The 22,955-nt window shown below is 45.1% G+C and overlaps 1 long non-coding RNA gene across 1 annotated transcript in view; it reads right to left on the reverse strand.

Annotated features, from left to right (window-relative positions):
* LOC130606498 (uncharacterized) overlaps positions 1-18,546 on the reverse strand; it is a 51,838-nt gene extending 33,292 nt beyond the window's left edge. Inside the window, exons 1-2 of the long non-coding RNA XR_008973984.1 lie at positions 18,446-18,546; positions 13,742-13,855 (exon numbers count right to left, since the gene is read on the reverse strand). This is a non-coding gene — a long non-coding RNA (uncharacterized LOC130606498). The remainder of the gene's footprint in view (positions 1-13,741; positions 13,856-18,445) is intronic.
* Positions 18,547-22,955: the final 4,409 nt, after the last annotated feature.

The raw sequence follows: 22,955 nt of genomic DNA on the forward strand, positions 1-22,955 counted from the left end.
CCAGGTATGACAAGAGCATATTGATGTACAGCTCAAATGTAGCTGCGCACCACACAGAACACAGGGCTGCAGCTGCCCCCGACTCATAGATCTCCTCCAACAGCAACACAGCCATGATGCACAACCTGCATGTGAGCACTGACCAGGTAATCGAACCACGCAGGACATGGCAACCATAGCTCTGCCATGGAACACCTCGGATTTGTGTGTGTGTGTACTCAGGCAGCTGGCCCAGCGAGTTTTGTATATACCAGCACCGCAGAGGGCAAGTTCAGCTGCTTACCCAAATGCGAAGGAATAAACCCATATAATCACCTTTTTCTCTGCATTCTGGTGGTTTTAAACTTTGCTTTGCCTGAAACATGTTCTGTAAACAAGGCTAAACAGACATGAAACCCATTTCTGATTTCCCTGAGCACTGTGGGGGCAGTGGTAATAACTTCCATGGGAGATGGGGACTCACAGAACACATTCCCCTGATGGAATTCCAAAGGAAAACCCATCCTCAAATGTTTTTCCCATCTCAGAACATGCGGTTAGACCCCTGTGATGAGGACAGCTCGCAGACCCATCAGCAGGCTCCATCCAATCCACAGCTCCATCCTGGGAGCACTGCACAAAACATCCCCTTCTGTGGACCAAGGAAAATAACCCCAAGTTACAAAATGCCTTACAACTACACCTTCACCTTAGCAAGAAATGGAGTACCATCAAATACTGATGGCATATATCCATCTTTATTCAAGGATAACCCTTTAAGCAAAGGTTTTCAGCACAGTTTGGTGGAAAAGAGCAAGGGGAAAGGAAATGATGAAGAAAAGCAGCTGATCAACTGCTTAAAGTAGCTCCTGTTTCTAGCTGCCTTCTCCTGCACATTCGAACCAGTCCTTGTACACCTCTGAATCCTGGGCTTTAGGAAGATACATGTACTACACCTTAGCAGGCTCCAAACAGTCAAGTTTAATCTGGTAAATAATGAATAAAAAAATAAATCCAAAACCCAACAGAGCTGAGTCTTTGCATTGAATCTAATACCTGGATAAATCCCTATGGAGCACCACGGGAAAAAAAAGCAAAGCAAAATGCGTATAAAGTCATCTAATATAAGCCATTCCCCCTTTATCCCTTCATTTCGTAGCAGAAACACAGTGACTATTCACATTGCAGAGTATCTCAGATGAAGTAAATACTGCTACATCCATCCTTCATTGGAAAAACATGGACCTGCAATTTTCACGGGAGTTCATTTCCAGCACTACAGCCCCATCCTGCCTTGGAAGTCATTTCTTTCCTTAATTATACCGATAAAATAAAGACTTGCTCCTTCCATAATTAAAAAGGACACCATTGATAGATATCTATTTCTGGTCAATGATCTCACTTTGTGCATGCAGGAAAATTTCCAGAGGGTTCCAAAGACAGGAAAAAAAAGGTACCCACCCCCCCCCCCCCCCAAATTATTCCCAGACTTCTCCAGCCTGAATGTATTTATTAGCAATAATGATTGCGGCTTTATGCGAGCAGATGGGCAGTCCCTGAGAGGATGATTTGTTTCCCCTCTTTTCTTACTTCATGATGTATTTTATGATTTCAGCAGGTCAGTGGCTGCCATGTGTTTCTTTCTAATCTGCGAGCGCTTTGCGTTTGCCTCATTCTTGGCAGCCATCGTATTTACCAAAGAGATCAGACACGGACAGATGATGGCAGAGATCCAGGATCCTTGAGAGTTCAGCGCTTGGATGTTGGCAGCAAATAAAGATAAATGGGTTGCTGTTGTTGGTTCAAACTTACAGGGGCTTTTTCCCTTATTGTATTTCAGTTTATGTGTGCATATATATGTACATATATATATAGATGCGTGTGTGTGCTCACACACGGGTTTTTAAAATCTCTTTGTAATACCCTCGACCAGCTAGAATACAGATGATCTGTTACACAAAGAACAATAGATGTCAACTAGATTACTACCCCCTCCTTTTATTTTTCTTTTTTTCCTTTCCTTTCGTCCCCATCTTATTTTATAGGCCTGGTTTGTTATAAATCCTCTATGCCCATTAACCTCTGAACCACACTGATGATACCTCTTCTGAGCTAAATTGCCTGCATTTCCAGATGTTTGTTTGTTCACTTAGGGGTCTATTGGCAGCAGGAGGGGGAGGACAGCCCGTTGCTGAATAGGTCTCATGGATTATAAATGAAAATTCTTTCTCTCCTTGTAAGACAATGCTCTGAGACCTGTAGCAAATGGACAGCTCTAGTTTATAAGCTCACAGGTGGAACCCAATAGTAGAAAGTTAATCACACCGATACCAAAAATATCCCAACAGCATAGTGGGAGCGCTGGATCCATCCCCGTAGCTGTGTCCTACGCAGCAAAACCTCTGTGCCAACTGAGACAAGGAGGCACAAAAGTACAAAATGTAATCAGTTCTAAGTAATGTTAAGTTTGATGGCTTTGTAATGGAAAATAACTGCGGTGCTTGGAGGTAGTTGACATAGTTTCAGGCCCTCAGGGCCTCAATACAAAGGGTGTGAGAAAAGCAGAATAGAAGGACAAGACCTGGGATGGGGAGTATCCCGGACTAGCAGATGTCCAGGATGAGAGCAGTTTAACTGATAAGTAGAAGGCCAGGATGATTGCTATGTCTGTAATGTTAATTAAGCTTGTTGGGAAAAGTAAACGACCCTTAAAGACCACCACATTTTGTATGCATGCCGGAAACCTTTCGGAAAATGATGTAATATGCTCAGTAACCATGTAAGGATGACCTGTATAGCAATTCGGGGACGCACGTTAGGAGGAGCTATCCCCCGTGTCTCCCGGCGCCGCAATAAAGAATACCTGCTCGTCAACTTGAAACTCTGTTGGCGAGTTTGTTCCTGGAGTTTTCTCCGAATCACAATACATGAGGTCACCTGCTGTCACCACACTCCTGCTGCAGCACTAGTGGCGGCTGGCTGAGCATGCTCCCCTGCAGAGCCAGGAATGGGAACACATCCCCCAGACCAGACAGAAACGGGGACAACCTCCTGATCTAGGGGCACCACCAGAGATGGAGCTGGCCCTATGCAGCAATGGGAAAACTGCAGGTCTGGTCAGTACTGGAACTTTTGCTCAAGGCTATGTCCCGGGAGCAAGCAGCCTGCTCTCTCCTTGGGGATGCAAAGCTACCTGCAAGGATGCAGCATGCAGCACTGCCACCCTCTGCCCCTGCCCAGGACCCCATTGGTTGGGCACAGCCTGCTGCCAGGCTCCTTGGGAATCTCTGCCCTGGCTTTCCCTGCTGCCCACACTTGTGAAGTTATTTTAAATCCTCTGATTTTTCTTCTACCAGAATGAATAATGCCTTGGCAGGCATTAGTTGGTTGGCTCTTTTTTAAAAAAGAGCAAAATATTTTGTACAGCACAATACAATTGAGATGCAGCATTAGGTGTAAATTTGCTTCCCTATAGCGCAGTATGCCTCTGCTTAACCACAGGCTTGGTGGGAGCTACGGGCTTTGTCCTTTGGGTAGCTTTGCACAAAGTTGGGCCACCAAAGGTAAGACTCCTGTAGCTGCCAGTAGCTCCAAACAGCCTCCAAAAGGACCCACCATACAGTTGCTTAGTAAACATGTCCTTAGCACTTCCAGGAGGCATTTTGGCTCATTGGAAACATGCTGAACAGCATTTCCAGTATCCCGACTTTAAAATAAAATCTTGGAAGCAGTAAGCATGCTGGCATTTCCAATGCAGACCTCCTGCCTTCGTTACTGTTATATATATTTAAACTTATCGTTCCAAAATAACATTTTCCTTCCATCCATCATTACACCATTTAAGCACAGCTTCCATCTGATCCATTCTTCAGCCAATTCCTCAGTCTTTCCCTCTTGCTGTGTGTGTGCATCACTGACCACTGCGGGTGGTGCAGGAGCAGCTCCCAGGCTTTACACTGAGAACATCCTCCACCAGCCACCCGTGGCTTGTGGAGACTATTCCCAGGTTTCTGCCCTGCCTCTTGGTTCTCTCTGTTCCCTAGGAACAGGTCTGAAAAAGCCTTCCAGGTGGGCTACACATGAATAATGCGGGAACTGCTGCCTACAGTTTGTCACACCCTGCTCTGACTCATATCAGGGCTTTCCAGCTGATTTCCATGTCCTGGTTATAGCTCATAGCTCCTCTGGACTGACCAGCTGGCCAAAGCCAAAAGCTGCCATAAAGAGCATGGATTACATGCACCACATACGTGCATACAGCTGCATACCTGCTTTTCTATGCAGTTGAAGCAGTAGCACACATGAACATCTTGCCAGCAAGGAATTAAACACTCTGCGATAGGTTTTGCATAGCAGAGGGTAGGAAGCTACAGCAATCCATATTTTTTCAGATCATTCATGTTTTTCCTGCTCTCAGTAACAACTCCCAATTTCCATGGCAACCCTTGCATGCTTCAGTACGTGGTACTTTTTGCTTATGTGGAGCACTGTTCCCACATACTGGGATGACCAAGCTCCCCAAACAGCCAACAGAAAGCTCCCAACACAAACACTTCACCATCCCCATCCTGCTGTCCTGGCCATGCATCTGCACGTTTCCCAGTGCCTGGGAGAGAGAGGTATCACCAGGATATGCACTACTGTCTGTTCCCCATCCAAGAGCTCATTTTAAACTTGGCCGCAGTTTCTATTTTAATCCCACACAGACATTTTTGGAAACACTTACTAAACCATTAACACATTTATATGAAAGGAAAGATGGTGATTAGCATTTCCCCCCCATCATTTCTTTTTGTGTCAATTTTTTGGCTCGTGCGCTGCAGCAGAACGTGGTTACAGCCATGCATACAATTCTAGCGGGTGTGAATTCCTTCATAGCATAAATGTAATTTACCTCTGCCTCCCTTTGTTTCTCCTCCATTTCTATACATACTATTTCACCAACAATCCTGTGGCTGTCACAAGCTTGGTCACAAGCTTTACCCAAAATGCACCAAAGCCAAAACGAGAACTTCATCTGTGTTCAGTGTAGGTTTTTAACAGTCCTGTGTTAATGGTTTATTAAGACAGACAGTTGATTTGCCTGGTCTGGCCCTTATGTATCTCCTTTCTACACCTATTGAGATGTTTTCATAAGTAAGAATCATTTCCAATGTAAAGAAGGAGCAATTAGTACATTTGTTTACTTTACTGTAATTCACACCACAGCACCGGCAGTCTCTGATGGCCAAAACACAGAATGAATTATCCTGAACTATCTTTAATTTCTCCCGTATGATGGGTCAGATGAAAATCAAGGCTGCTGTGGGATCTCTGACAGCACGAGATCATATGTGCAATGATGCAGCCAGCAAATTTGTGCAAAGGAGAGGGCTGGAGAGCGGTGTTAATAAAGTGCAGCAGCTCTCCAGCAGAGCTGGAGAGGTAACCCAGCCACAGAGCTCCAACAGAGCCCCAACAGAGCCTGATTCCTGGGTAGAAAGTTATTCTGACTTAATTTCCAGTTGCATTTCTTTCTTGACTGCACTGAAATCTCCTTCAACACTTCCAAATAGAGGAGCTGCATTCATTGTGGAGATGATACCCATGACTAGGGGATTGCAGGCATAGACAAGGTACTACATCTGAGGACCACAGAGGAGGGTACAACATGAGATACTGCCCAAAACAAGAGTGCCAAAACAAGTGAGGAGGCAAGAGTCCTATAACTGGGAGGTGTTTTTATGGCAGGAGAACAAGAGTCCTATAACTGGTGTTTTCATGGCAGGAGAACAGTGCAGATGACTTGCTCTCTATAATTAGTCAAGGAAAAAAGCCCAAAACAAGTGAATTTTTGGAGTAAAGACAACTCTGAACATATCCTAGATCCACACTGGCTGGGCCTCAGAAGCCATATTTATCACTTGTGAATTTAGAAGAATGAAATTATGTAGCTTACAGGTAGGGTTTGGCTTTCTTTTAGTTTTGAAGGCACTTCTAATATTCCCAGCACTGGCCATTGGATTCTGGATTCCTGACAACAGGCTTGCTTCACTTAGCTGCCCTTCATGGGCCTCTTTAAAGTTCCCCTATGTCCTGCTGGACATGGGTCTAGAACAGCCTCACACTTCTGCTTCCACAGCAAAAGCTCAGCTTTTCTTAGAATTCCCACTGTAACTCCCAGGCCAGCTAACAAAAAAGAAACAAACATCTAAGAAAAGATCATCTACCCACATCTCTTGACATCATCGCTTGCCTGAGACGTTGTGACACTGGTATTCACTCTTAGCATAGAAAAGAAATACCCTGAATAGCAAATGGCATCATCCACATAAAGCACTGAGCTGGCGAAAGTAAAGGCTGGTTTGACAGAGCTGAATTGAACCAGGTGCACCCAGCAAAACCCCATGCTCAGCCATAGGGCAGATAGCCAGATTTGAGCATGTGAAGGTTCAGGTGGTGGTCTTTCCATCTTGCATTTTTGATTCAATGCATCCAGGCTGCCTACTTTCTCCCCTGGCAGAGTCTTCACAGCCTCCAGACAAGGCATCAACTGCAAACCTGCTCTTCCTGGCTTTAGATTTACCTCTGGACAGAGCCCCTTCAGGACAAAAGCCATGGGTAGCCAAGAATTTTATCTGCCAGTGATTTCCAGGAGAGACACATCACACTCAAGTGCATCACAGATGTTTGTGCAAACAAAACCCTAACGCTGACATGGAAGCTCCATCAGAATAGCTTCTTAAAACCCTGAGACATCTTTTTGGCATCCGATTTCCCCCCTGAATTTGATGCATATCAACAAGATAGTGGGAAAAGCCTATTTCCTCTATTTTTTTCATGAAAGAATCTAATCTAGTCATTGCTGAGACAGCAGAGCCATTGGTACAGAGAGCTGAGAAGCATAGCAGGGAGGGAGAGTACCACTCTCCTTACGGGCCTGCACAGGGCAGAGCAGAAAACCAATATATTGATTAAAAACTCCAGGCCTTTCCCTTGACTTATAGCAACTACAAGAACAAATGAAAGCCAACTCATTTTGTAAAAAGCAGCTCTCAACGTCTCTCATTTGCTTCTGGCCCTGGAGGCCCTGGACTCCTACTTGCATCTTTTGAAAAACCATTCCCATGCTTTTATATTGGGCACGACATTACTTCCCACCTTCTTTGAAGGCTGTTCCTTGACACCGGGTGAAATCTCATAAATGCCAGCAATCCTTAGAGCTGCACTGGCAAGGAAGGACCATTCCATAAGCTGAACTTCAAGGAAGACATACAAGGCTAAGGACCACACAAGAAATTGGGGAGGCTGGAGGGAGGGTGTTGGATGTTTGAGAGACAGGCCAGCTAGTGCACTGTAGATCAACTCTTTTTACATGACAGTCAGTAAGGCAGCCAGCAAACATTACTGCAGACATGGCTGACAAAACCATCATAACATGTTTTGTAGAAAGAAAGGAGTCATGGGAGTTTACACTGGCATTCAGACAAAGAAATATGGGGAGATGGGTCTGTATGGCCTCCACGCACATGTGAGAGTCCAGATCACAGAGAGAAATCTCATGAGGTTGAGGACAAAGACAGAGGTTGGACTTCAGAGGTGGAAGTCCTCGGCATGTTACCACCAGCTACAGGTGGTCACCACATGAGCAAGGAAAAACATGCCTGCGAGTGAAGCGATGACAGGACTACAGTCACGAGCAATTTTCCCTGAGATGCATTTAGGCATCTGCTCCAAATTAATATTGTTTTACTTAAAATGAGCATTTTGGAGTTAGACTAGATAAGTAGCTGCACCCAAGCATGAGGAGAGACGTTGGTAAGCAGACATGAGGACAGTTGGCAAGTTGGGTAGTCAGTTCCATCACTGAGATAAGTACCAGAGCACATCCTCAACTGTGTCAGGCGACAATGAAGAGCAGCAATGGCTCAGATGAGCAGTACAGGATACAGTCACTGAAACAAAATGCTGAGTAGTGAGGACTTGCAGTTTAATAAAGTTAAATAAAGAGGATGAAAATTGTTGGTCTGCTTCAGCTAGAAACTGTGAAAGCCAGGGTTTTATAAGGGCAGGAGTCCTCTGTTTTTATGGCAGAACAGTACAGATGACTTGTTCTCTACAGTTACAAGATTTTTGCCAACTCCACCTGGCTGGGAAGGGGCCATGAACTGGTGTACTCAGCCCTCGTTTAACCTCAATGTTCCACAATATCCAAGTTGATTTTTAAAGCCCTATATAAAAAAGTCCAAATTAATAACCACGCCATTCAGACTCACATAGTACTCAAATACAACCAATAACCATGCAGATGAATGAACTAGACTCTACATGAGAGAGCAGGTTCAAAGGCTGAGTGGTAAGATATACACAAACACCTAATAAATATGACAAAAAACCCATTACGACCAAGAGCTGACCTTGACCTTGAGGCTGAGAAAGCCAAAGGAAGCCACTCATGAGGCTGAGGCAAAACGAAAGTAGAAGCAGGCAAAGAGTTTCTGAGGACCAGCAACGAACAACAACTGAGGCAGTCGAGGCAGGGCAGTGCTACAGCTTGTCCTCAACAACCAAAGCAGGTTTGCACCTCTACAAGCACCGATTCAGAAGTGATTGCCCTTGTCAGCCAGCAGTACTCCATCCCAGTGGGTGAAAGAGGTTAAGCCTAAACCTTTGGTCAAAGACAGAGGTTCAGCCTTATGAAAACCAACACAAAGGGATGGGTTTAGGCACACAGAAACAGTTGCTTCGGCACTAACTCACTCACAGCAGTAACATGCCCTCCAAAATCCAGGTTAACCATCTGCAGTGCCTGACTGTCCCAGTGTCTGGACATGTCTGGTCATATTGCTCACCACTGTGCACTTAAGGGAGGATGACTCTGGAAATCACACCCTTCAAAACCCAACTCTACAAGCACATATAGAGCCAGTAACTTCCAGCAGCCAATAAACAACAGCTCTTGAGTAGTCCCCTACTGTCAGTTTAATTTCTTCAGCCTGAACCACAGGGCACAGATGACAGTCTGCTCTTTTACAGAGTCCAGAGCACACGCATTTCACATACATGTTCAAGTTCAGGTTTCCTTTTCATTTCTTAAAGACACTTAATTCCTTCAGTGCTTGGGTTCCAGGATCTTAATAGCTTTAGCTCTGTTTTTCCCTCTCTTGCTCTGCATCTAATACTTCAGCTCATAAGTCTTTGCAAGCACACAGCATAAAAACAGATAAGGAAAGCTGTATAGCCATAAAACATGCTGGAAAGAACCAACATAAACCCCACCCAATATAGGGATTATAACCAACAGAAGAAGAGGCAGAGAAAGTCAGATAAAGTGGTGCTGTCAAAGTTTAAGTAAGTCTCAGAAAAGGTATTGTACGATAACTTAATTAAGCTACAGTAGATACTAATCAGCAGTTATGATTCTGCTGATAGAAGAGCTCCAGAAGAGATGAATACAACACAGACTAAGTTTGGGACGTTTCTTTGTGAATATGGTGCTGTACTAATGGCTGAGGGTTCCTCCCTCCCCACCCCATCTCACCTCCCACAGCCTTGTACACCACCCCTCTACCAGGGACACAGATTTGGAAGGGGTCTTTTGGACCTATCTTCTTTAAGGAAAACCTAAATGCCCAACCCATTAACCATCCTTGCCTGCAGTATGCATACAAAACCACACATGGCATTGCCTTCTGCATCTGTGCAATGATGGCCACAATTAACAACTATTTCACTCCATAGGTTTAGTCCTTTTCCTCTGGGTAATTATGATCTCTCTTCCTCTCCCCAGCACTCATTTCAGATCCTCATGGGCAATGTGCACTCATTTGATTTCACATTTATCTCAGTTCTAGTTGTTTGACACACTTCAAGCAAGCTCTGCTGAAAAAACACCACAAAGCCAAAACCTCCTTCTCGTTAATAACATTCACATCACCCCCTTCTTGGCTTCTTTAACATGCTGCTTTTATTTGGTCTAATTGCAACTCTCAGCATGATTAATCACAACATTTTTGTGGGGAGCTGGGGAATTTGATAGCCCTGTCCTCATATGGATCTGATCACATTCATGCTGAGAGTCCAGGCATGCTTCCTGCGATCTAAATGTAAAAGCTTAGTATCAGATGATCCTTCTTGTCTAGTACAAACTAATTACTAGTGCTGCTATATTCACCTATGTCCCAAACATGGACTGAAGATGGAAGCTAGTTCATGTGGTTCCACCCTGGGAGATAAATTTTGCCTCTTACAAAGGTTTGTATTATGGTACATAGGTGCTCCTTTACCTAATTTCACCTCTGGACCTAGACCATTTACCAGGTAGAATCATAGACTCACACAGATTGGAAAAGACCTTTAAAATCATCAAGTCCAACTGTAAGATCATCGAGTCCAACTGTAAAAGGTTAGCAGGGATGCTGGAAGTTTTAAGAACTAAAATTACACCCAGGCATACCCTTAATCCAAGGAGCCAAAACCCTCTGTGTGAAACAAGCACTATGGAAAGCAAGCTCAGAATGAATCTGTGGTAAATTCTCACATGGAGAAAGATAAGTATCAAAGAAACCTCTTCAAACCCAAGCTTGATTACAGCTTAAAAATTAAAAAAAAAAAAAATTATTTTTCAGTGCTACTGCTGAAAAGTTCTTAAATCAGTGATCTTGAATAGCATCTTTCTTCTCATAGAAGGTAGTGCAAACCTCCCATTGATTCTAAAGAAACACAAAGAGCATCAGTGTACATTTCTGAAGCATCATCTGGAGGTCATACTTTAATATTTAAAGACAACACAACCTCACTTCCCACTGTACTAGTAAGAGCAGTGTGACTGCAGTCAGTTAGCTTGTCCAGCACAGACTGAATCTTTCCCAGTTAACTGGTGATGTTTTACCCACTCTTTACCTGCCAAGACTCCCCTTCCCCCCTCCCAAAACAGCTGGAGAAAGGGTCCAGGCTGTTTCCCAGGGGTGGATGTTCCTCCCCCATTTACTCCCTCCAAGGCAGGCTGTCAGACCAGAATAAAACCGCAGGGACACCACCAAGCATCTCCTACTCACTGCTCTCCCGGGCTGTACATTCTCCACATCATTTGCTTTACAAAGCCCTTTAATTAAACGGTAAAGGCCCACTGATTATCACCTACTCAGAAAACACCATTTGAAATAAGGGCATTAACTACAGGCTCCTACTCCATACACCCGGGAGTTTCATCTTTTTCCTGATGATCTCCTACAAGTGCTATTCCCCTTTTGGTGCTTCACCAGATGTTACCACTTCTACACTGAAAGGCTGAGAAAGCAAAGAGCTAAACACGGGATTCAGCATGGTGTGTGAAGGGGGAAGGGGCCTTTTGGCAGGAGGCAGGAGATCAAATCAGATCAGGTACCCCACATTGCTATGCCAGTGGCTGCGTGTGTGGAGGGGTGACTGGCACAGCATGGGCAGGGAGCTGTGATGTGTGGCACTGTTGAGGCACATGAGGGGCTGCAGCCAGCATGAAATCTGCATTTGACACCAATCCCAGTGCTGAAGAGACAGGCACTGTGCAGAAAACAGTCCCACATTCCCATGCAAGCATGTATGAAGCTGGCTGGGTACCCACTTACTATACCCACCCTTGCTCCAGTGAGCAATAGCTGATGGGGTGATACCCGCACAACTGCACCATCAGAAGGTGACAAGTATGCAATAATAGGATGTGATGTTCCTAAAATCCTCCACCTAAAATCTCTGGTTGTTTACTGGGAATTTCTCACACAAGCACATCTGCAACTCTTTGTAGCCCTGACAACAGGCTGCATGTGAAATGGCATCTCCAGGTTTAAGATACTCAGTAACAAGCCCCAAAATAAGGTGGAAATACAATCTCTGTAAAGCCCTGCAGAGCACAGGATAACCCTGCCAAAACCAACACCTCACAATTTCTCACTTATCTCAGCTGGTCTCCACACCAATGCCTTTTCCAGGTGCCCAGCTCCCAGACTCCCCCCACCAATGCTTGAGCAAGGTTGGACTGTAACAACAAACAGCCCTGAAAAAGCTTTGTTTTGTTTGTGGTTTTGAGTTATTTGAGAACAAAAGACTCTCCTTTGTTCTATAGTAAAAAACCAACAACCAAACCACAACTCTCTCATCTCCCCCCAAAACCCCACCTAACATTCTAAAATACTGTTAAATTGCATTTACACAGGTACATGCTGTCATGATCTTGACCATTACTTGGAGAAAGAGAGAACCTGTAGGAAAAGCCTTTGTCACTTCTACTGAAATAAGTTCAAAATAACCACAAATAAGATAACCGACATTATCTCGCTACAAAGAATAAAATTTATTACCTAAACATACCCTTTCTCCAAGTTCCCCGTTTAGATCTGCCAGGTATAAGAGATGGCATGAGCCATCCCGTGTTGATACAAGGCAATCAGGACAGCTTAATGGACATTTTTGTGTTCACATAGAGCAGTTGCAGGTCGATGTCTGCACAAGCTCATCTCAGCCATGCTGTCCCTGTTATTCATGGCACTGAGCACACTTGGAGTGAAGGAGGAATAAAATCAGCCAGTTCTGGGGCCTTTTTCCTGCTATGTTATGCTACGCACTGTCAGAAAGTCTATCAAAGTACACATCTGAGCAGCCCATTTTGGCCTTTAGTGTTGCTTAATATAGACTTCTAAGGAGTATCTTCCATTCAGACACGGCTAACTTGAGATCACAGCATGAACATTAAACACAGACAGCTTTGAAACACAGTGGTATGCACAGTGAAGCAGCAGAGCTCAGACCAACATAGGACCCCATCAAGCTGGAGAGATTTGCCAAGCAGGTCCCTTGTCAGCAGCCTCTCTCTGTCCCCAAAGGACTCCTTTGCCCTGCAAGGGGCAGGAAAATACCTGCAAGTTCACAACACGTCCTTGTTCTGTTACACACATTACACCCCTTTCTGCTGATTTTTCTCCCCTCTAATCACTCAGCCAAGCACATTCTCAGGCAAGTTGTGACTGGAAAGGAGCACAGAAGCAGCAGCAGAAGGTACAGCCTTTATAGCACACCAATGGCAAATTCAGTAACGGGAGAAATCACTAGGTAGGCACTGCACGCTGCACCTTATACCAAAACATCTTCCTTCCATCAGGAACCATTCTTCCCTGGATAAACACTGGGCCAGAACAGATATAGATTACTAAGAGGATATCCTCATGGATGACAGCACACAACCATACACTGAATTTAGCCTTCTTTTCTTCAGCTCAGCGTTAACAAGAACCCAGACAAAGCAAAACACCCTACACATCCTTCCTCCCCACCAGCATCCAGCCCACGGGGCTTCTGGCAGAGTTTGGATTAAAAAGCACATGAGCAGCCCCCTTGTTTCTCATTGATAGAGCTGCACACTTTGTGCAAGCTGCATCGGACATGGCTGCCTACAAGCAGCAAGGTTGCTCAGCAAGGGGAGAACTGTGAAGGGAGCAGAGTTCACCTGGCCCTCTTGGCCCAATCTGCATGAATGTTTCCATCTCATATCATCTAACCTGGCACACTGCAAGGAATTTTGGGTTGTGCTGCTTACAAATAGAAGAAATTTCCAAGATAAAAGGAGTGCTCACACCAAACTTGTCTGATTTTTATGCACAGAAACATTACTAAGCAGCAAAACCACAGTAAACTCACATCAGTTTGGTTCAGCAATTTAGTTGGAGCCCTACGGGAGCTTGTATTGTTTGCTCCATCCTGGCATGTGTTCAGACCATTCATTCACTGCCCACGCTGCCGGGCCCTGACTCACCTCCCCAGTTCTTCTCTTCCTGGTGAGTTCAAAAGATGTTGCATCTTCCCAGGGGATTAGCACATCAAGCAGTCATCTCCATCCAGGATTCTAGTCTTATCAGTAGCCTGTTTCCTGAAAAATGGGAAAGAACAGAAAAAAAAACCCACCCAAACAGATCAGCAAACTATGATCTGCTTGTTCCCTGTTCTCCTTAAAATATTAAGTAGACATTGACATACCGTAGTACTTGCTGCATGAAACATGCTGCTATAGGGGATAACCGGGACATTACAACGGGCTATGAATCAACTCAACTGCTGAGGTTTCAAGTCCTTTTGCTAGGCAAAAGTGAAATATGCTCCCTCACAACCAAGTGACCATTTCAGTATTTTTTCCAGTTATCTCCAGAACATTTATTAGATTAGGAGGTTTTATTTATGGACTCTGAATCTTTGCTGTTTCCCAGCAAAGAGGTTATTATCTATTTAATGTTCCTTTTGTTCTTCTGGACATTTGCATTTATTTATTTTGATTCATTCCTGCACAGGTATGAGGCTCCAACTACTCATTGTTTTAAATACACTCACAACACATACATCTTTGACATTTAAAACATCTTTCCTCTAACAGCCTCCCTAGAGCCAGAGTATCTCCACCCCAGGTGAAACCCATGCATCCTAGGATCAAACCTGCTTATGACAGCTAATACTAAATTTTCAAAGGACTCATGCAACCCTATGCAAGTGTGCTTCGTAGTTTTGGACATTTATGAGAAAATCAGAGCTTGTTACAACTGATTTAGTTGATAAGGATTCATAGATAGGGATCATTTCTCCAGTGCCTTAATACCGGGATGTTATTTACCCTCCAAATTAGCCCATTCAAAGCTGGCCTTGCTAGCAGGGAAATTTCACCTACATGTCTGCCTCTGCCCATTGGCAAGATTAAATATGTACCCCCAAGTGATTTGAATTTAGGACCAAAAGCAGAAAATGTTTGCCTGTACCCAAGCCATCAAATTTGTATGCAAGTTTCAGGTTAAATGATCTGTTTAACATTGATGAAACCAAACCCCAAGCTGCAGGCTAGGGATCTGAACCGTGCTGCAGTACCAGGGCCTGAGAAACAGAGAGCCCACTGTGCTTCTGCCAGAAACAAAATGAGCATGAAGCAAGTTTCCAATGGAAACCAAGCATGAAGAGTGTCTCCACCCCAAAATACCGGATTTCAGCTTTGGCTGGACTCAGACGAATGTGTAATGTTACTCAGAGCATCAGTCACCAATCTTACAGTGCTCAGTAGCAGCTTTCCTTTTAACAGGGGTGACGGGTGCATGTACATGCCTGTGTCTTATGCCCAGGCTTTCTTAGGTGCTGCATGTACTGCATATTTCAAATTGTATGGATATTTTTAATGCCTCTCAATTAGAAAATATCTGGAACCAGATAATACATGAGCAAAGGCATCATATACAACATGGGATTTGCAAGTTTTGGTGGAACTTGGATATAAACTCTGGGGACCTTTGAAATCAAAGTTGGTTTAATCGGTTAATGCAAGTAATGGATTTGGTGTGGCCCTGTAAAACAGTTGGAAACTCAATGCATCAGGCTGGTTTTGAGGTGGGTTTTTAACCCCAAGCACAACTGCTTGTGGTTCAACAGATGGCCATTTGGTGAAGCATTGGCCCATTTCAGATTGAGCACAGGCACAATCTTCTCACTGGACATTTTAAGTTTGCCACAGTGGTGGTGTCTGAATAGGAACCGCAGTTGCTTTAATTTCTGTACTAACAGCACAAAGCATCACCCCACTGCATGAGGAACTGCTGGTAATGCCACCGGCACCACAGTGACACAGAGCTAACCATGAGCAATTAGGACACTAAAGGAGCAGAGTATTCAGCAGAGGTATATTAAACCTTAGCCATCATCCCATTTCACAGACAAACACATCTCCTGCTTTTCAGGCTTTCTCCAAGAGCTCTTTCTATCTCCACCAGCATGTACAGGGCATCCACTTTAAACAAAGTAATCTTTAGCTGTGATGATATCAGCTCTGCCTTTGTGAAATCCAAATTCTGCTTTTGAAGACAGCAAGGAAGGGAAACATGAAGATACTATCCTGAATGATACTCTACAACCACTCTTTTTCCCCCAGCTTATCTCATTTCACATATGTAAAGAACCACAGGCAAGACATCTCTGAAACCAGACACAAGAACATGCTGCATCACCTCAAAATCAGTGGCCAGTTTTTGTTTAGGCAGCGCCAAGTTTTAATCTGTGCAAAACCTGAACCCAGGGGGCTGGAGACCACTTCTTGCACTAAGGACCAGGAGGATCTGCTGAGAAGCTTTAGCTTCTGGTGATGGCTTTGGGATGGGTGCACAGCCCACAAGTCAAATCAGGAAAGCACTGCTGGTCCTGAAGCATCTCCTGAGCAGGGACCTCACAACCATCTTTCTGACAAAACCATACAACAGGCATAAAAACCCTTCACTTGAAAAAGAAGGGGGGAAAAACCTCAGTCCAAACACAGAGGATCTGCTTTTGAACCCATTTAACAGAAGAGTAGCTTTCACAACATAAATAACATGGCTTTAGACAGAGCTGTGTACAGAAGGATGGGACTGAGGTTGCCGGAGATGCAGGTGGTGAGGAGAGTGCCTGCAAATGAGCTGATCTCCATGTTCAACGTTTCTCCAATCATTTTCATATTAGCATATCTCTAAGTGCATATAATTTTCACATCAAAGAGTAATTTTTTAGGTATTTAAAAGGAAAAAAGAAAGAAAAAATCCTCAGATTGAAGTCGAGAATAATTTCTTTGCTGAAGTCTTTCAAGCAGCTCCTCTCTATGGCATGACAGAAAAATTACAGAGGAGACAAGCGTTTAGAAAACTCTTGCCTGGAATTCAGATTATTCTTCAAGCATACAGTAAAAAAGGTTCAGTCAAACTGCAACAGAACGTGTAAAGGAAGCCCTGGTAGCACCATCCACCCAGAATCTTAACTGAGGAGTAACCTGCATCCTCTGCTTCTGGCTTAGGGGCTGAACTCATCAGCCTTCAGGAGCTTGTGGTGGGAAGAGGAAATCGAAGATGAGCCTGAGCCCTTTTTCTCTCCCACTGGTCCTTCCTGGTTGGGGTGTGAGAGAACAGCTGTGAGCATCTCTCTCTATTTTCCTCTACATTGCTCATCCTCTGCTCTGCTTTCTACAAAGCCCTTTTGTTCCTCTGGGCCTGGACCAGAGCAGCAGGGACAAGTGCCAGGCGCTTCTCTACAGCCCTAACCAGGTCCTTGCAGGGGCCCATTTATTCCCTCCTGCCTCTTGAAGCAGCTCATGAGGCCAGCCTTTGGTGCTCTGTTCCAACAATCTCAGGAACTGGGCTTAGGCAGGAGCTCTCCTTTAATGAGATTTTATTAAAAGACTGTATTACAAATAGCCACTTAAGCAAGTGAACCTTTGGAGCCTTTAGTCCATGATGTCAGTACTGTGGCTAGAGGTTTCTTGAGAGTATTAAACCTGATGCTAATATAGGGCTGTTCTATATGACAGCTATAAAACTGCTTAAGCATACCAGGCAGGAGGCCAGCAGGGCTTTTTGTTGCCTATCAGGGCTTGGCTAAAGGTCTCCTGCAACAAGACAGGAGGAAGGAGGGTGCTAGGTTGGGATTCAGCTCTCCCTCACCTTCCTTGCAAGGGTGGAAAATCCCCTGAGACTGGAAAAATCCACATAGCAAAAGGTACACAGCGAAGACTTGTCTGCACCTATGTCTCCTTTGCTTGGTTAAATTATCCACCTCTGTGCCCAGCATGTGGGGCTCCATCTGGAGCAAGGAGGCCCCCAAAGCAGTACTGCATTACCACCCATAAGTGATACCCCACACCACCTCTCCCTCCACATCCTAACTTGCAGCCATGAGCAGTGGCTATAGGAATACCCAACAACTACCCTAAGCCAAGTGAGTTTGTTCACACATCCGATAGCACCATTTAGACAAGCCTGGCTTTTAGCTCTGCCCTCCCCTGCTCTCAGGGAGCAGGTTTGCCAACCTTCCTTCTTCACACATGCATCCCCAGGGCTACGCGTGTCCACCAGCAGCTGCCTGCCCGCAGCAAACCCTCTTGTTTGCAAATCACACCCAAGATACACAAGGAATGCGAACAGTGTTTGCCAACAGTAACTGATACTAAAACTAACAGTAGAACTGGTTTGACCCACCTGTCAGCTGGGGAACGATAAACAGAGGGCATAATAACATGCATTAATCACGTCCTAATCTGCAGTTTTCCACCAATAGGTGGCACCAGCAATTTTTGGATACGCTACAACATGGTACATCTGTTCCCTTGCCACAAGGCATCCAGCCCAGAAGATGGATGGACCATCTATTGCAATAGCAGCATTCAGCCCCTCTCTTTTCTGTTTGAGTTAGGGAAAGGTTAAAACTCCTGTAAACCAGTTTTTCCTTCCTCAAACTTATTTTCAGGAATGAACCTAACCTGAGTAAGCCTTTCAGGGAACATGGGTCTGGAAGCTATATGCAAATAGATCAAACAATTTATTTAAAATGGAAGCACACAAGAAGGCAAACAGCAAGCACACAGTTTAACACAGCAAAACCCAAAGCTTCTTGTAACCAAGTCTGGTCACTCATGTGAAAACATCGCTGTTACAGTCTAACACAATTTCAGCACATCATATAAATGTATTACCTTGATTAGTGCATCCTACAGGAGAAAACACCAAACCACACACATGCCCAAGATACACATGCTCAATCCCCATGCACACAATAAAGGAAAAGCAACCCATTCTAGATCAAACTGAGCCTGCAGCTGGCACAGTTCCACATGGAAAACCCCTCAGAACCAAGACGAGGCTAGAAACAGCCCAACAAGCAAACTCCCATCAGCCATCCCAAACCCAGTACAGGTGCATGGCATCTAGCAGCCTCAGCTTACAACTCCACACAGCTGAATTCAGCTTGTATAAATTATTAAAGAGTCTGCAGAACATTACACAGTTCATGTAGTTAATGATTATAGTTCAGTGTCTAGGTCAGATATAATTAGATGTTACATTAAAATAGCTTCACAGAGCCATTTATTCTGATTTAATTACTTAAAATGATAATATAATGAGCACTGCTTTCAAAGAAAAAAGAAATCTTTTAATGAGCTCATTTTAAGTTAATATAAGGCAAATTAATCATTTAACAAAATGTGGTAAAAGACAAGTTCATATTTTAAGATATGTTTTGCCTGTGTCAAGGAGGTTAGTTTATTGTCATGGTGGGAGATACACGAACGGGTGGCTCTTGAAACAACACCACATCCCAAATACCGTATATCTGGAATGTCTTTAAACCATCTTTTCTTCCTTCCCCAGATATACCTGTTACATGAAAGCCCTTTGAAATACAACCTGGGCTGCAGATTTATGACTATCAAACTGCATCTTTATTCCAATGTGAAACAGAGCAATAGCCATGCAAAGCAGTTACCCGAAGTAGGTGAGCTTGTGATGAAGGGTTAATTGTGGTTTGGTTCATTAATCATTCATTTGCTGGCTCAGAAAATTAGCTTTCACTTGTTTGTTTGCTCAAGAAGTGATAAGCCCATTCCCTCGCTAGCTCATCTATTTTCTTCCCTTTGCATTGTTTTAGAGATTTTAATCCTTTCCAATTTTTGTAATCAGTCATTTCGGTCTTTTAGCAGGAACATTTCCAAGCAAGCAGCAATTATTGGAGTGAAAGCAAGAAACTCTCTGCAGGGAAGGCAGCAGGCTCTGGTTCATAACCCTGCCAGAAACTGCATCCCTCTTCTTGTTGCCCCACATGGCAGCTTATGCAGGAACCAAGCAGAGGTGTCCCCTCTTCAGAGTCAGAGATACCCCATTTCTAAGGCAGACAGGACTCCCTGCACTTGCACAGGCATTTGAATAAACATTTATATTGTGTTGAAAAGCAAGTCAAGACATACTGAGAGGTTTGCAAGTCATCTCTCAGCCGCCACTTATCCTTTTCTATCCTAACCTGAAACCTCAGCCTCAGTAAGCAAGGAGTGAAAAGCCTAGAGGTATTTGTGGAGGAGGTAAAGGAGGGTCCTACTCCCAAACCTGTATTTTTTCCCTCTGCATAAAGGATAAATCAAAACCAACAACACAAACCTCTCTCGATAAGAGGTTTGCAAACATTTCCATGCAAAACACATGGTCTTTCAGCTCAGGCATCACTTGGATACCCTGGTGAGAGAGTAGAGACTGACTGTCAAACAGCGACTGCACTACTGCCACTAGGAGCATAAATAATTTGGGGCTACATGTTTCTTTCTTAATGTATCATCTCTGCTCCCAATTAGGTAAAGCCAATGGCTTTCAGCTGCCATGCTTCCTCAGCAGCAGAAACAGGAGCAGGAGTTTGGTGCTATGACAACACTGTGGGTGCCACCTCTCTCACAGGTGGTACAGGCAGCCTTCGGGTGCACCCACCCATCAACTCTCACCCCATCCCTCCCAGTTACTGGGGCTTGGGTAGACCAGGACTGGGATAAGCAGGATGTGAGCAGCCAAATGCAACCTCAAATGCCGCTCCCTCCCCTTTCCTAGTCCGCAATATGGATTTTGAAGAAAAACACAACATCTCTGAGCCACAAGGCCCCAGCGTGAGTCTCATGTCACACAGCCATTAATAAGGCTTTGCAGACAAATCTGACTGCAGTGATAATAGGCTTAAACAATTAAAAAATATTAAAAAGTCCTGTGATGGAGCATTTTTCTTCACTATTCATTGTAATGATTTTCTAGATGCAGCTCATTTTATAGCATGCAGACAGCAGTGTTCCAGAGCTAATCAGGCCACATGTTTTCACTTTTTGAAAAGAAAACTAATTAAAAAGAAATGAAAAATGGAAAAAGAAAGAAGGAAAGAAGGTTTGCAAGGAGGACTGGGAGGTTTGGGTTGGAGAGGAGTGGTGAAGGAATCCTTCAGGAATGTATACATTCGCTCTGCTCGGCTCTGCGTTTTGTTTTCAGAATTGTTTCTGGCAGAAACCTAAAGAAAAATACGAACCAGATGTGCAAGGAAATAGTTTGTTCATCAGAAAGAAAAGAATAGCTCTCTGTCTGCCAAGAGATTTTTAGCCTTTACGTTTTACCAAGGTGATGTTAAAAATACCTTTCAGTGATGGCTTCTCCTTCAGCAACGCCAGGGGCAGCCCGGCCACGGGGAGAGCATCTCTGGGCATGGGGATACCCGAGGAGAGCAATTGCTCATGGAGGAGGTCTGCAGACCTCAGGTGCCTTGAGGTCTGGAGCACGCAGTGGCAGGCCCTGTTGTGCAATCAGTGTGTCTGGCTGCAGAGACCCCATGGTCCCAGTGCTGCTGAGCTGGTGCTGACGGGCAGGCAGCCAGCACGTCGGGCAGGTAGCTGGCAGGCAGCTGCAGCAGTTGCATTAGGGTTTTTCCAACCACTCCCAATGATTTAACGTGCCGGGGGCTCAATCCTGAGCCATGGCCTCACGGCGCTACGTGCTGCACAGAGACCAGCTCTCCCTGAAGCTGGTTTAGGGACCGACCAGCTGGGGAGACCCTGAGAGTCCAGCAGCCAGAGGGATCCCCAGCCCAGTGCTGCCCGCAAATGCAGTGATGGGTCTGCTGTGGAGAGGGCAGGCAGCTTGGCATGGAGCTGCAGCAAGTTCTTCATAGCTTGGGGCAGCCTGGAGGGAAGAAAGGGTTGGAAAGTCTCATCTGAGAGCACCCATTGTCAGAAGGGAGGTGGGAAGTACCCAGGAGCACCCTGTCTGCTCCTTTGCAGGAGGGGTGAGTGTTTAACTGCTTTCTCTTTCATTGCCCCCTCTCCTTCATTTGCCACAAGAAGCAAATCCCCTCCAGCAAGAGGACACTGCTGCTTTCTGCTCAGGGATGCTGACGCTGCCTGTGCTGGCGTCAGGCAGGCTGATGACTGCTCTTTCAGCCCTGCCCTGGCCCTGACTCACCCCACACCATTGGGATGATTCCCCAGTGCCCATGTCCACCTCCCTGGGCATCCGCAGCAGGCGGGGTGAAAACACATACAGCATCTCTGCTGACAGAGATCTTCCCCTGCCTGTGCTGGAACACATGGGAAAGGTCCCAGGAGCGGGTCAGAAGCTTAAGCACAGCATCTTCATGGAGGAGTGAGGAGGGAAGGAACTGAAGACCAAACGGTGGGGAGAAGAAATAAAACCAAACTATTCCCTCTGACCCAAAATACTGACTTCTGATGAACTAGCCACAAGCAAGAGAGGTGGTGTTGAAGTGCCTCCATGCCTCATGGGGGCTGGAGCTGTGCCTGAAGTCCAGCTCCCCTCCTGGGCTGTGTGCTCTGTGTCCCTGTGGGAGAAAGGGGTCCCACCACACCGGGTGACCTGTGTGAAAACACCCCGTGTTCCCACACTGTCGCCTGTGCATGCTGCAGGGGTGCAGCTGCCTCTCCAGCCTGTCAGGGCCCCTGCAAGCATCCCCAGTGCTTCCAGCGAGGTCAGCAGCTCGGGAGGAGAGTTCAAGTGGAAATTAATGAGGACAGGAAGAGGGCAAGAGCGAGCAGCCAGGGAACTTTAATCTCATTAAATACACCTCAAGGCTTAATTTTGCTAAGAGGAGTCTTTTTCTTCCCTTTAGCCTTGCTCCAGCCTCCCTGCGCCAGGAACAGGCTTCAAGGGGGCTTGTCTCTGCTTCAGGCAGGTCAGAAACCTTTCTGATCCCTGGATTTGAAAAGGGAAAATAAAAGATGCTATGAGCTGATTTTCACCTGATTTACCTGATTTTCAGGGAACCGCATCAGGCCCAATGAACAGGCTTTCTGACGAGGCTCTCCAGCGGCAGTAGCAGGCAGTGGGTCTTCCCTAGGTGTTTGTTGCCCAGAGTAGATGAATTTCTGTCTCTCAACAGCTTTTAATTCCAAGAAAAAAAGTTTCCCAAGGTTTCACAATTAAAACTACGGAAACCCAAGGCCTTACTAGAGTAGTGTTACAGGATCTTTGTTTTCTGGCCAGCTCTGCTTAAAGACAAACAAATGCTGCAATCTCTGAAGCTGGCTCAGTGAATTGGCTTAGTCCTCATAGGCACTAGCTAGTACAGAAATCAAGAAGTTCAGTTTTCTGCACTGCAAAATGACAGCTTCATCTGTTTGAAAGCCAGCAGCATCAGCTTCCCAGGTCTGTCACAATCCCCCATAAATCTCA

The sequence above is a fragment of the Pezoporus wallicus genome, unplaced genomic scaffold (assembly GCF_028554395.1).
Source record: "Pezoporus wallicus isolate ANWC-B61680 ecotype Strahan unplaced genomic scaffold, APGP_CSIRO_Pwel_v1 contig_7073, whole genome shotgun sequence".
NCBI classification, from domain to species: Eukaryota; Metazoa; Chordata; class Aves; order Psittaciformes; family Psittacidae; genus Pezoporus; species Pezoporus wallicus.